This window comes from Quercus lobata, chromosome 8 (genome assembly GCF_001633185.2).
Source record: "Quercus lobata isolate SW786 chromosome 8, ValleyOak3.0 Primary Assembly, whole genome shotgun sequence".
In the NCBI taxonomy this organism is placed as follows: Eukaryota; Viridiplantae; Streptophyta; class Magnoliopsida; order Fagales; family Fagaceae; genus Quercus; species Quercus lobata.
In genome coordinates, this window is record NC_044911.1 from 3,701,115 (window position 1) to 3,716,063 (window position 14,949).

The 14,949-nt window shown below is 36.6% G+C and overlaps 1 pseudogene; it reads left to right on the top strand.

The window, feature by feature from the left end:
* The first annotated feature begins 8,614 nt into the window (after positions 1 to 8,614).
* Positions 8,615 to 10,340, top strand: LOC115956124 (annotated as a pseudogene).
* Positions 10,341 to 14,949: the final 4,609 nt, after the last annotated feature.

The window sequence follows — 14,949 nt, forward strand, 5'->3', positions numbered from 1 at the left end:
AATGTGGACCGAATAGGACCAAATAGAACCAAAGTGTACATAGTGAACCAAATAGGACCAAATGGGCCAAATAGAAATAAGTGCTTTAAATCGTATAGCATGATTCATGATAATATTTTAAAGGGAAAGTGAAGTGTAGAAATGGGGAGAGAATCTAGGTTAATACTATCGTGGGGAAGAGAGTGAAGGAAGAGAGGTTTGAAAGTTGAATGGGAGTGGTGATGGAAGAGAAGCCTTGCTACATTATGGTCCATTTGGCATGGATTGAGGGGAAGGGAGGGAGAATAGAGGGGAGTTGAATGGAAATTAGCCTAATTTTTGGTTAACTCTACTCTACTCTCCCTTGCTCTCCTTCCCTCCACCTTCAATCCAAACATGCTATTAGAGTTGCAGATAACTTTTAAGAGATTGTCACTTGCCTAAGGCTGGTCCTTTTTTTTTTTTAAAGAAAAAAAATGTTGATGTAGAAAGTTGTGTTTAATCTTTGAACCAAATTTGTATCCTTGGCTAAAAAAAGAAGAAGAAGAGATTTAATCATATAATTTATTGGAATCAAAAACATATATATATATATATATATATATGAAATGAGTTCAAGTTATACTTAATATAACTCTACAAAAATTATACCTTTTTTAGACCATAGATTTCAAAAAGATCTAATGGTTAAAAAACCACATTAGCCAACTAAATTAATTTGAGAGAATATTATACTATTTCATTTTTTTTTACTTTGTTTCTCTCTCCTAAATAATTTCTCCCTAACCTTGCACAAATACCTATTCTTACCGTATTAATTTGCAGATTTGCTTTCTCATGGTCTTATTCTTAACGTTCTTATGTTGCAAATCAGTGAGTTGAAACTGCCGTCCATAATAATATACCAAGGACGTGATTCATAATAAGAGAACATAAAATACATAATATTTGTGTGGTGTAAGAAAATTAAGGTTTGAAGCCCCATGTTGAGGCTAAAGCTTGTGTCTGAGGCAACAACACGAACATGAAAACTTACTATTTCAAACTTCCAAGTTTAAAAGAATAAAACTTTCTTTCCAACTTCTTTTTTCTTTTGAAAGCTAGTATTTAAAACTTACTGCCTCTCTGGCGTTTGCAATTGAATATTAATAATTACTTTTGCTAGGAGATTTTGAGTTTATGAATCCACTAGCATTTATGAATACAAATTGGAATCTGTTTTTTTATTTATTTATTTTTTAATAATGAATCCACTAGCGTTCATGAATGAGGGGTCATTGTTTTCAAATGCAAATACGACATCATTTTATGGGAAAGGAAATTGAACTGCTAAAGTATAATTTCAATGGAGAGGATTAAAGAAACATAAAGGGTAATGACAACAAAGTTCCTCAAGATTGTTTATAGAAAATTATACAATTCCTTAGTTTTTTTTTTTTTTTTTTGGCAATAAAATTAACCATCGTTTATTTAAAAAAGAAGAAGAAAGGATTAAAAAAAGGAAGAAGAAGTGGTGGCATGCCCATTTAATGAGGAGGAATTTGGAATGCAATAAATAAGAGAGAGAGAGAGAGTTAATGATGCATTTTTAACTGTTAAATCTCTTTAAAATCAATGATTTAAAAAATGTGTAACTATTATGAAGTTATATAAGGTGTAACTTGAACCTAACCTTATATATATGATTTAGAATCTAATTAGATCTAGATCTAGACTCTTCAATTTTTGTATCCAATAATTCACTTGTCACAAAAATTAAAAAATTAGATGGGACACATGGTACAAAAGAATCTAATTGAATTTAGATTGTTTGCTTTTTGTATCTAATAATTCACTTGACACACAATTTTAAAAACTAGATAAGACACGTGACACAAAATTAAACTCCAATTTAGAATTTAATTAGATTTTCTCTTAATTTTGCATATATATATATATATATATAAGTCAGGCTAATGGAAAATTTTAAATATTAGTTTTTAAATTATTCAAGTATTTGATTTTAACTTTATAATTAGAAAAAAAAAATTAATAATTTATCTTTTTTTTAAGTGTCAGATTAAATATGAGTTTCAGTTAGCTCAATGGGTAAAGTTTCTGATGGTTGAATAAGAGATTTAAGATATAATCTCCACTTACATCAAAAATCGATTGGTGTCTTGATCTGATAATAAAAAACTATCATCAAAGGACTGACTTTGATAAAGAGCGAATGACATAAATTGAAACTCTCTTAAAAAAAATGTCAGATTAAATAGGTCTTCCACCTTTAAAAAAACAAAAGGGACTGGCCTTAATTGATCTTTCTCGTTTCTTCGTTCTCTTGTAGAATAATGATAATTAATTGAAATCAATTGATAGGCCTCATTTTCTTTGCTCCCTCTCTCAAATGTATTTGACCAGAAATTCTACAAACTTGTTGGGTAAAGAAATCAAAAAAGACTATTAAAAAGAGTTAAAAAAAAAAAAAAAAAAAACAAACAAACTTGAAGTGTTGGCACATCAGGGGTCCGTTTGGATTGAGCTTATTGTTGTTGAAACTGAAAACTGAAAACACTGTAGCAAAATAATTTTTCAATGTGTGAAAAGTACCGTGGGACCCATTTTTAATATTTTTTAATGCGTGAACAGTATTACTATAGTACATGAACAGTACTGCTACAGTGCAAAACAGTAATTTTTGTCCACCAAAGTCAACATATGCGGGCAAAAAAAAAAAAAAAAAAAACAAAGAAAACACAAAACCAAAACGTGGACGCAGGAAAACGGGGAATCCAAACGCCCTCCAGGATTATTTTTTCTTTCTGATTTTTTCGATTCTGGATTGTGACATATCACTATATCAATATTAAATTAAAGGATCTACTGATATATATGGCACAAATGACGAAAGCGATGATAGATGAATAGAACACTACTGAACCTGAATTATGACATATCAGAAAATTGGATCATCCCTAAAAAATTTAACAATTCATAGTTAAATGAACAGTTCAATTTCTAGTTTCTAGAACACCATTTTAAAATTATAGGCGAAAAACCACTTTTAGTTCCTACATTTTCAGGTGATTTTCATTTTAGTCCCTACATTTTATTTTTACCGCTTTTAGTTCCTATCCTAAAAAAGGCCTCCCGTTTTGGTCCCTGCCGTTACATCAAAAACGAAAATTGCACAGCTCGCAAATGGCATGCACTGTTGGCCTAACGTGGCCATTAAAATAATAATAAAAAATGCCACGTCAACATTTAAATCAAAAAAATTAATTTATTAATTTTAACTAAATAAAAAAAATTAAAAACAGAATTAAAAACTAAAAATTACATGAATTTAGATCTAAGTGTGTCTTGAACAAGAGCACAAACCCAAAAATTAAAATCCAACACTGAACCACCAGCATCCACTGAACACCATCCACAACCGAACCAACACCTCATGACCCACCGGCAACCCACAACTCGTAAACCCCAAAAAAGGATCTTGAAACCCATAACCCACAAAACCCGAAACCCACACAACCACCAGCATTGAACCACAACAACCCACATCGAAAATTTAGACCCACATAGCCAACATCATAGTCAAAACCCATCAAACTCACACAGCCACCGAACCCACAAAACCCAGAATCCGATACAACCAACCAACCACTGAACTCGAAACAAACAACCAACCAAACAAACCCGAAACCCACCGCTCCACTACTGGAAATTCCAAAACCGAAATAACCAACCCACACCGATTCAAAGAAGCCTCAGCCACCGTACACATCCCACTTGAAATAAGCATGCGATAATTATGTAAAATTTATGACCATGGCCACTTGATAATGTTACTAATTTTATTTTTCATAGTATTTTGATGAAGGTTATTTCACATGTGCAGATAAAAGTGTCTTCAAAGATAAGTAATGCCCCAATCATCTTGAACTTAGACTGTGACATGTATGCAAATGATGTGGACACAATACGAGAGATATTGTGTTTTCTCATGGACGAAAAGAGAGGTCGTGAGATCTCTTTTGTGCAATTTCCACAACAATATAACAATATCACCAAGAATGATATTTATGCAAGTTCTTATTCGGTTACTAACAATGTGAGTAATCTATGACTATGCCTTTGTTTTCAAGAAGAGAAACCAATGTTGATCCTTTTGGTGAACTGATATACTATTATTCATGGTTAAATATGAAGGTTGAGCTTGCTGGTATAGGTGGATATGGTGCAGCCTTTGTAGGGAATTTTTTCTATATACTCACACGGCTGCACTACTTTTCAAAAAACCTAATATAATATATATATATATATATATATATATTAAGGTCAAAGTCGGCTGTTTAGGAATTACTATTCCTAGTTGCATTCGGTCAATAGTGACCGACTTAAAGTGGATGTGGGCTTGTGGCAATTCAAGCCACACATGGCCCACTTCAACAAATCTCCACCTTGGCTTGAATTGATCAAGCTACACAAGCAAACTCCTCCATCAGCTCCACCTTAGCCCTTAAGGGCTCACAAGCTGCAAACATCAGCCACAATACCTCCATAACACAATCCCTCATCCCTGCAACTCATCCTCCTGTCCTCAAGCTAGAAGACCAATTGAAGCTGTGCACAGCTTCAACTTCTCAATAGTGACACCCTTAGTCACCATGTCTGCCGGGTTCTTAGATCCACAAATCTTCTCAAGCATTACCAGCTTATCTTCAACAAGGTAACGGATAAAGTGGTATTTTGTCTGTATGTGCTTCGACTTTGAATGAAAAGCCGAATTCTTGGCAAGAAAGATTGCACTTTGACTGTCACTGTGTAGAATACCCATCTCCTGCTTCTTACCCAATTCATCTAAGAAACCATGTAGCCAAATCATCTCCTTTCCAGCTTCAGTTGCTGCAACATACTCAGCTTCTGTACTAGACAAAGTAACAATCTTCTGTAGATTTGAAGCCCATGATATAGCTGTACCACCCAGAGTAAAAACAAACCCAGTAGTACTCTTTCTACTATCAATATCACCAGCAAAATCAGCATCTACATAACCCTGCAGTTTCAAACTTGCACCTGTGAAGCAAAGACATGTATCTGATGAACCCTTCAGATATCTCAGAATCCACTTGACTGCCTCCCAATGCTGCTTTCCAGGCCTACTCATGAATCTGCTCACAACTCCCACTGCATGTGCAATGTCTGGCCTTGTACACACCATAGCATACATCAAGCTGCCAATAGCTGAGGCACAGGGCACCTTGCTCATGTGGTCCCTTTCTTCTTCTGTCTTCGGTGATTGTTCTTTGCTTAGTTTGAAATGACTACCCAAGGGTGTGCTCACTGGTTTAGCTTCATTCATGTTGAACCTGCTGAGAACTTTCTTCACATACTCTGATTGTGAAAGCTTCAATGTACCATTAGCCTTGTCTCTAATGATTCTCATACCAAGGATTTGCTTTGCAGCTCCCAAATCCTTCATTGCAAACTGTTTGGACAATTGCTTCTTCAGATTATTAATCTCCTCAATGCTAGACCCTGCAATAAGCATATCATCCACATACAACAGTAATATGATGTAAGAATTGTCAAAAGACTTAACATAGCAACAGTGATCAGCTTCACATCTCTTGAACCCAATTCTATGCATAAAACTGTCAAATTTCTTGTACCACTGTCTAGGAGCTTGTTTTAGGCCATACAAGCTCTTTCTCAGTTTGCAGACTAAATTCTCTTGTCCTTGAGTAATGAACCCTTCCGGCTGAATCATGTAAAGGTCTTCCTCTAAGTCACCATGAAGGAATGCTGTTTTCACATCTAACTGCTCAAGATGTAAGTTTTCTACAGCCACCATTCCCAGTACTAGTCTGATTGTTGACATCTTCACAACTGGAGAAAATATCTCTGTGTAGTCAATGCCTTCCTTCTGCTGGAACCCTTTAACAACTAATCTGGCCTTGTAACGTTTGCTACCATCATGCTCATTCTTTATTCTGTATACCCACTTGTTGTGCAAAGCCTTCTTTCCTACTGGCAATTCAGTCAGTTCCCATGTCTGATTCCCCAACAAGGAATCCATCTCATCCTTCATGGCTAACTCCCACTTGCTTGAATTCTCATCTTGCAAGGCTTCTTCATAACACTCTGGCTCACCACCATCAGTCAACAGGAGATAATTTAGAGTGGGTGAATAACGCTGTGGAGGTCTAATGTTCCTGGAAGATCTGCGAACTTCAGCTACAGGTGTACTCAGATCTACCTGTGAATTTACATTCTCCTTATCTTCTTCACCCCTTTTCTGGACAGTACCTTCAGTCAATTCATCTAAGTTGACAAATTCAGATTTCTTTTGATCTATCCCTGTAACATCTGGCACTACAGTTGACCTGTCCTTGTACATAACCTGTTCATTAAATATCACATTTCTACTTCTGATGATTTTCCTGTTTTGTTCATCCCAAAACCTATAGCCAAATTTCTCATCACCATAGCCAATGAAAAAACATATTTTAGACTTTACATCAAGTTTACTACGAGCATCAGAATCAATATGAACATAGGAAACACAACCAAAAACTTTTAAGTGTGAAAACTTTACCTCTTTACCGCTCCAAACCTCCTCAGGAAGTCTGAACTCCATGGGAACTGAAGGTCCTCGGTTTATCAAGTAAGCTGCAGTGCTAACAGTATCAGCCCAAAAAGTTTTTGGTAGTCCAGCATGCAACCTCATACTCCTAGCACGCTCATTGAGAGTTCTGTTCATGCGCTCAGCCACACCATTCTGCTGTGGTGTCCCAGGAATGGTCTTCTCCATCCTAATTCCCTGTACAACACAATACTCACTGAACCCTCCATCTATGTACTCTCCTCCATTATTTGATCTCAAACATTTTACTTTTAAACCTGTTTCTGTCTCAACCATGGCCTTCCACTTCTTAAAGGTTTCAAATACATCAGATTTATTTTTCAGAAAATAAACTCATACCTTTCTACTTGAGTCATCAATAAAAGTGATATAGTACCTTGAACCTCCAAGGGATGCAACCGGAGAAGGCCCCCACAAATCAGTGTGTACTAACTCCAATTTTTCAGCCTTCGGTATCCTGCCAGTTTTCAAGAAGCTCACCTTTTTTTGCTTTCCTAAGATGCAACTTTCACACATGTCAAAATCAATGGACTTCAATTCTGGTAATTTTCCTTTTGACAGCAGCATCTTCATCCCTTTCTCACTCATGTGACCAAGTCTGCGGTGCCATAGGCTTGTATTAATACTTGCATCAGCAACTGCAATTGTGTCTCTTGGACTTGAGGTCATGTACAGAGTACCAGTCTTCTTTCCACGAGCCAATACCCTAGCTCCCTTTGTAACCTTCCAAGTACCACCAACAAATAGTATTGCATGCCCTTCATCATCAAGTTGTCCAACAGAAATCAGATTCCTCCTTAGGTCAGGAATATGTCGAACCTTCTCCAGTAACTAAACAGACCCATTGGGCAATAATATCCGAACATCTCCCATACCCACAACATCCAAGGCTGAACTATCAGCCAAATACACCTTACCAAAATTACCTGCAACATAATTCTGTATGATTTCTCGGTGTGGAGTGGTATGAAACGAAACTCCTGAATCCAAAACCCAATCATCAAGTGGACTGTCTACTGCAAGAAGTAATGCATCATGTACCTCTTCTGTTACAACATTAGCAGAATCATCTTCATTCTTCTTTTTAGGACTTTTGCATTGATTCCTAAAGTGACCTGTTTTCCCACAATTCCAGCATTGTACTTGTTGGCCTGATCTAGATTTACTTCTGTTCCGATTAGAATTTCTGGATTTTGATCTGCCCCGATTTGAATTTCTGTTATTACCTCTGCCTCTTGTCTCAAGGTTTAGGGCAAAACCAGATCCTGAGGATTCACCTGCATCTCTTCTGCGAATCTCCTCAGCCAAAATTAAATCTCGTATATCATTATACTTGAGTTTTTCTTTTCCTGTAGAATTGCTTACTGCCATCCTCATTGCCTCCCAACTGTTTGGCAAAGAAGCCAAGACGATCAGAGCACGAATCTCATCATCAAAATCAATTTCTACAGACGACAATTGATTTGTGATAGTATTAAATTCATTTAGATGTTGTGCTACTGATGCATTCTCTGCCATCTTCTGATTGAATAGTTTCTTCATCAAGTGCACCTTATTGTTTGCTGACGGCTTTTCATACATAAAAGTCAAAGTATGTGCAACAGACCTAGACAGAGTTAACCTGATAACTCCTAGTACCTGTCTGTCAAGAAGAGCCCATTCCTCAGCCTTCATAGCCTCAGGTTTTGTCCCCAAAAGAGGCAGATGCAATTTCCTCCCATAGAGATAATCTTAAATCTGCATCCTCCAATATGCGAAGTCTGTGCCATCAAACTTTTCTATTCCAGACGCCTTTCCTGCTTCCTCTGCCATTGCTCCCACTCAAACCTAACCCTAGGCTCTGATACCAGTTGTAGGGAATTTTTTCTATATACTCACACGGCTGCACTACTTTTCAAAAAACCTAATATAATATATATATATATATATATTAAGGTCAAAGCCGGCTGTTTAGGAATTACTATTCCTAGTTGCATTCGGTCAATAGTGACTGACTTAAAGTGGATGTGGGCTTGTGGCAATTCAAGCCACACATGGCCCACTTCAACAGCCTTGTATTGTGGCACTGGATGTTTCCATCGAAGAGAGAGTCTTTGTGGAAAGGTGTATTCCAAGGATTATAAAGGAGAATTGAATCTACAAGCCAAGAAGAATAATGATAAAACTGTTAATGAATTGGAAGAATTATCTAAAGTTTTTGCTAATTGTAGTGCTGAGAAGGACACTCAATGGGGGAAAAATGTCTCTCTCTCTCTCTCTCTCTCTCTCTCTCTCTCACACACAAACACACACACACTCACTCACATTTGTGTGTAGAAATTTTAATGAAAATGGTAATTATATTTGCAGATGGGGCTGATTTATGGGTGCCCAGTTGAAGACATTGTATCTGGATTGACTATCCAATTTAGGGGTTGGAAATCACTTTATTATAATCCAGATAGAAAGGCATTTTTGGGTGTTGGTCCAACTACTTTAGATATAGTTCTTATTCAACACAAGAGGTGGTCTGAAGGCATGTTTCAGATATTTTTCTCCTAGTTTTGCCCTTTCATATATGGGTAGGGAAAGATAAAATTTGGTGCTCAGATGGGATATTGTATTTATCTTTTATGGGCTCCAATTTCATTCCCAACACTCTATTATGTGATTGTTCCTTCTCTTTGCTTGCTTCATGGCATTTCCTTATTCCCTCAGGTTTATCTTTTATCTTTATTTTCTTATTTTATATAATTTAATGCATATAATAGATGTCATAAAAGAAAGAATTCATGCTTATCACGCACATAATTTTAATGATATATGTTTTGTGCTCCTTCAATACTTCAATGGCCCTTAGATTATTTATTAAACACAAAAAATTCCATATTCACAACTTTATGTTTAGCGTAGAATTGAAATTTGTGAGCAACTACGTAGCAACAAGTCAAGTAAAAAGTGTTTTTTTATGACGTTTCCTATTGTAGAGCTTATATATACTGATTTCATGGCCTCATTTTCCAGGTTAAAAGCATATGGTTCATGCCTTTTGCTTACGTTTTTGTAGCAAGGAATGTTGGCAGCATAGTAGAGGCCTTGAGTTGTGGGAATACTCTCAAAGCTTGGTGGAATTGGCAACGAATGTGGGTGATCCAAAGAACTAACTCATTATTCTTTGGGTTCATTGACACCATTAGCAGACAATTAGGCCTCTCTGAAACAACATTTGTGCTAACAACTAAGGTAGGTGCAGAGGATGTGTTGAAGAGGTACAGGCAAGAAGTCATAGAGTTTGGAAGCCCAACTATCATGCTTACCATCATAGCAACATTGGCATTACTAAACCTCTTTAGTTTAATTGGGGAAATCAGAAAGATTGTTCTGGATTTTGAGTTCAAGGTGTTAGACCAGTTGATCATGCAGGTTATTCTTAACTTGCTACTTGTCTTGATCAACATTCCAGTGTACCAAGGACTCTTCATCCGCAATGATAAGGGTCGTATACCATTCTCGGTTTTGTTCAAGTCTATTGTTTTAGCTTCACTGGCTTGTTTGATACCTATAATTTGACATAGTATACCATAATGTAGATTGTACCAATTTTAGTAGTCATGTGGCTTGGTATGTAGCTTTTCCTTTAAAATAAGGCCCTGGACATTACTTGTACTGTTGAGTTATGGTCATTTCCATTGTTTGTGATATATCAGACCCAAGTTCATATGGACTATGTGGTGCTATGATCTTCGTGATATATCTATTTTTCTTTCCAAGTTATGTGTGATCAAGGATCACTAATAAATTATTTACCTTTCTTCTTGTCCTCAACAAGGCAAAGGTGTTTTCCCTCACAATTTAGGTAAAGACTAATTGGCATTTTCAAAGTACTTTAATGATTTATTTTCATAGCACAAATGACTTCAGTCTAGCTCTAATAAGCAAAAAGGGTGCATCCCAAATGCTCAATAAGCAATACTAGTGCTCTATTTCAGCTACAACCATAGCCTAGGCATTACAAACAAGATTTGCTAGTGGTAAGAAGGAGCCTAGCTGCCCAGGGTGAACTATTCAGAATGATTTGGGATGTATTTCATAAGGCTAACTTCACATGAAATCCCGCAAAAGGACTTACACTCCATGCCTATGCAAGATCAAGCATGGCCTGAGACTCCCAACTTTGTTCTAATTTATGCTTTGCATTATGTTGGTTCTATCATACAGCCTTCTATTATTTAGACATGGTGTTAAGTTGTGTCCATAGGATCCTTTGCTACTTTATGTCACGTTTTCCCTGAAGGCATATAATCATCTGTTCTTAGAATCTTGTACCACATGGGCACATGCCATGGGTGGCTCCCAGTGAAATTATTGCTTCACTGTTTTCATAGAAATTGATATTATTAAACAGTTATACATGGGTAATGTTTGGGTTCAGTGTCCAGTTGCACTAAACCCATTAAGATGATGAGTCCAGTGCAACTGAACACTAGACCCAAGCCAAGTTCATTACAAATTTAGATAACACTTCCTTATTTTTAGTGGCATGAGAATTCTACTCATATTTTCATTTATTTTTAATAATTCGATAATTGGGGAAGATGGAGTAAAATGAAACTTTTTCTAAATTATACCATCAAGTATAAGTTCATCCTCTACCTTGGTTTGCAATACCATTTATTTCACTGATCTGTCATCTTCTAGCTTATTAATGGATTTTCTCTAAAGATCAGAGGTTTCTATCAACCTCTTGGTAATTGTCATGTGTATCACTCATGTTCCTGACCATTCATGTTGGTGACCCCAACGCATCTCAAATATAAAATTTGGCTTGATTTGACTATACCAATTGGAGTTTTGTTCGGTTTTATTGTTGTGGTCCTTTGATTTACACACTTTGATTTTACACATGGTTGGTTATGAAGATAGGAAGGGAATGTGTTTGATTAATTTTTAGATGGAAGCATTATTTTTACGGATTTTATTGTTCAGTTTTTTTATTACTACAACAAAATCCCAAAGTATTTTCTTTGCAAACTTAGGTCAACATAAATAAAAATATATATATATATATATATTTCACCTACACAGCTACACGTCTACACCCATTACAACTCAAAACAAGATTGTTTTGAAAATTCTGTGTGGTTTTGTTGTATTCCTAAAAATTCTCTTTTCTCTAACTTCATATTTTGCACAATTATTATTCTTTTATAATTATTTCTTCCTATTTCCCCTCCCTTGTGTATTTGATCGTATTCACAACTACGAGTTTGTAAATTAGTCAGGAATTTGATAGTAACTTTATAATTTTAAAGACAAAAAAAAAATTTTTAAAAAAAACTTTGTACAATTTTTTAGTATTAAAATAAATAAGTGTTTTTCCTTTAAAAAAAAAAAAAATTGAAAGGCGTGTGGGCTTAATGAAACTTGGGCTTAAACTTTTATACATTAATATATTGGTATAAACCGATAGTCCTTCTTTTCAAAAAAAAAAAAAAAAAACCGATAGTCCTTATTTCCTTTGCTCTCTCCATCTTAATGTCTATACGTTCTTTTCAATTAAGGTTGTACTTTTCTGATCCTCAAAAAAGAGAAGGTTGTACTTTTCTGGTTGGTTGGCACGTCAAAGAGTAAATGAATGGAGCACGACCTGACACGGTCATTGACTCATCACCATCTGAAATTATGAACCAATTCAATGCTACAATAATGCTACGTTGCTACCGCTAACCACTCTGATTGGATGCTCTTGGAATATAATACTATTGGGTGTATTGGAAAAAAGGTAATGCGGTGTTCTTTCCCTTTAAATTTATGTTTAGATTCCATCGTGAATCTAACATAAGAGAGAGCGTTACCCCATAATAGGTTCTGGATTGTGTCAGAGCATCAGCAGTGGAGCTTCTATATGCCAAATGTTAGAAATATTTGACATTTAAGCCCCAAAACTACTCAACAATGGGAAGGTCATATGCAATATGCCAATTCCAAATTTGGGATTTAGCTACAGTACCATCTCAAATGTAAGATGGTACTGTAGCTGAATGTTATAAAAAAAAATAATTTTTTAATACTCTCATTTCTCTCTCCTCTCTCATTTAACCCGGGAATTTCTCTCTCCTCTCTCGTTATTTCTCTTTCTTTTCTCTCTTTTCCTCCTCTCGTTCTGCTCTCTACTCTATCTCAGATCAGTTTGTTTCCATATATTAAAAAAAAAAAAATCTCAGATCAGTCTGCTATAAATTCCAATGGGTTTGCTATGGATTCCTTCCTCACTCATTCTCTCATCACACATCTCTCTTTCTCGTTCAAGGCTTGCACTATAGCTGGGTTTGGTTCGTGGTCACGGCATGGAGATCGGTGGATCGGTGTATCGGTGAATCATGGGTCAGGTGGTGGCATGGGTTTGGATCGGTGGAGATTGGTGGGTTGCCAATGTCGCCGATGATGGATCGCTCAAGATCGCTGATGATGGGCTGGATGTGGTGTGATGTTGGCGGCGTTGATTTGGTGGCGCCGTGGGTCAAATGGTTTCGCCGATCTGGTTTTGTGCTTTCGCCGATCTGGGTTTTGTGTGGGTTTTGTGTGGGTTTTGTAGTGAGGCATGGATTGATGTTGGCGGCGTTGGTGGCGGCGTTGATCTGGTGGCGCCGTGGGTCAAATGGTTTCGCCGATCTGGTTTTGTGCTTTCGCCGATCTGGGTTTTGTGTGGGTTTTGCAGTGAGGCATGGATTGATGTTGGCGGCGTTGGTGGCGGCGTTGATCTGGTGGCGCCGTGGGTCAAATGGTTTCGCCGATCTGGTTTTGTGCTTTCGCCAATCTGGGTTTTGTGTGGGTTTTGTGTGGGTTTTATCTTTTGGGTTCAGATGGGTTGGATGTGGCAGTGATCTGGTGGTTTTTTTTTTTTTTTTTTTTTTTCCTTAGTTTGGGTTTTTGGTTCCGGTGGGATTTGGTGGGCAGTGGGCATGGTGGCGTGGTAGGCATGGTGGTGGTGGTGCGGTGATAATTGGATTGTTTGGTTGTTGAGAGAGGGACAGATACTCAGAGAGAGAGAGGAGTGATAGATAAAATTTAAATATTATTTTATTGTAGAATTTATATTATTTTATTGTGTAAAAATATTATTTTAATGAGTAGAATAGGAAAATAAAAGTTGGGATGTTGGGTGTATTGTAAAATGGTATTGTATAATTGATAAAGTAGGTTTTTGGGATGGTAAAATAAGATGGGATTTAAGATCCGGATGTGGATGCTCTGACATATCACTATATTAGTATTAAATTAAAGGATCTACTGATACATATGGCACAAATGACGAAAGAGATGATAGATGAATAGAACACCACTGAACCTGAATTATGACATATCAGAAAATTGGATCATCCCTAAAAAATTTAACAATTCATAGTTAAATGAACAGTTCAGTTTCTAGTTTCTGGAACACCATTTTAAAATTATAGGCGAAAAGTTACTTTTAGTCCCTACATTTTTAGGTGATTTTCATTTTAGTCCCTACATTTTATTTTTACTATTTTTAGTTCCTATCTTAAAAAAGGCCTTTCGTTTTGGTCCCTGTCGTTACATTAAAAATGAAAATTGCACAACTGGCAAACGGCATGCACTGTTGGCCAAACGTGGCCATTAAAATAATAATAAAAAATACCACGTCAACATTTAAATTAAAAAAATTAATTTATTAATTTTAACTAAATAAAAAAAATTAAAAACTAAAAATTACATGAATTTAGATCTAAGTGTGTCTTGAACAAGAACACAAACCCAAAAATTAAAATCCAACACTGAACCACCAGCATCCACCAAACACCATCCACAACCGAACCAACACCTCATGACCCACTGGCAACCCACAACCCGTAAACCCTAAAAAAGGATCTCGAAACCCAGAACCCACAAAACCCGAAACCCACACAGCCACCAACATTGAACCACAACAACCCACATCGAAAATTCAGACCCACACAGTCAACATCATAGTCAAAACCCATCAAACTCACATAGCCACCGAACCCACAAAACCTAGAATCCAATACAACCAACCAACCACTAAACCCGAAACAAACAACCAACCAAACAAACCCGAAACCCATCGCTCCACTACTGGAAATTCCAAAACCGAAATAACCAACCCACACCAATTCAAAGAAGCCTCAACCACCGTACACATCCCAGCACCACCGAAACAACCAACCCATACCGATTCAATAGCCCAGACCAATTCAAACCCACACCCTTTCAACAGCCCACACTGATTCAACAACCCATAGATGATTCAAACCCGCACCGATTCAATAACCCATAGCCAGTTCAAACCCACACCGATTCAACATCCCAATCACCAAACC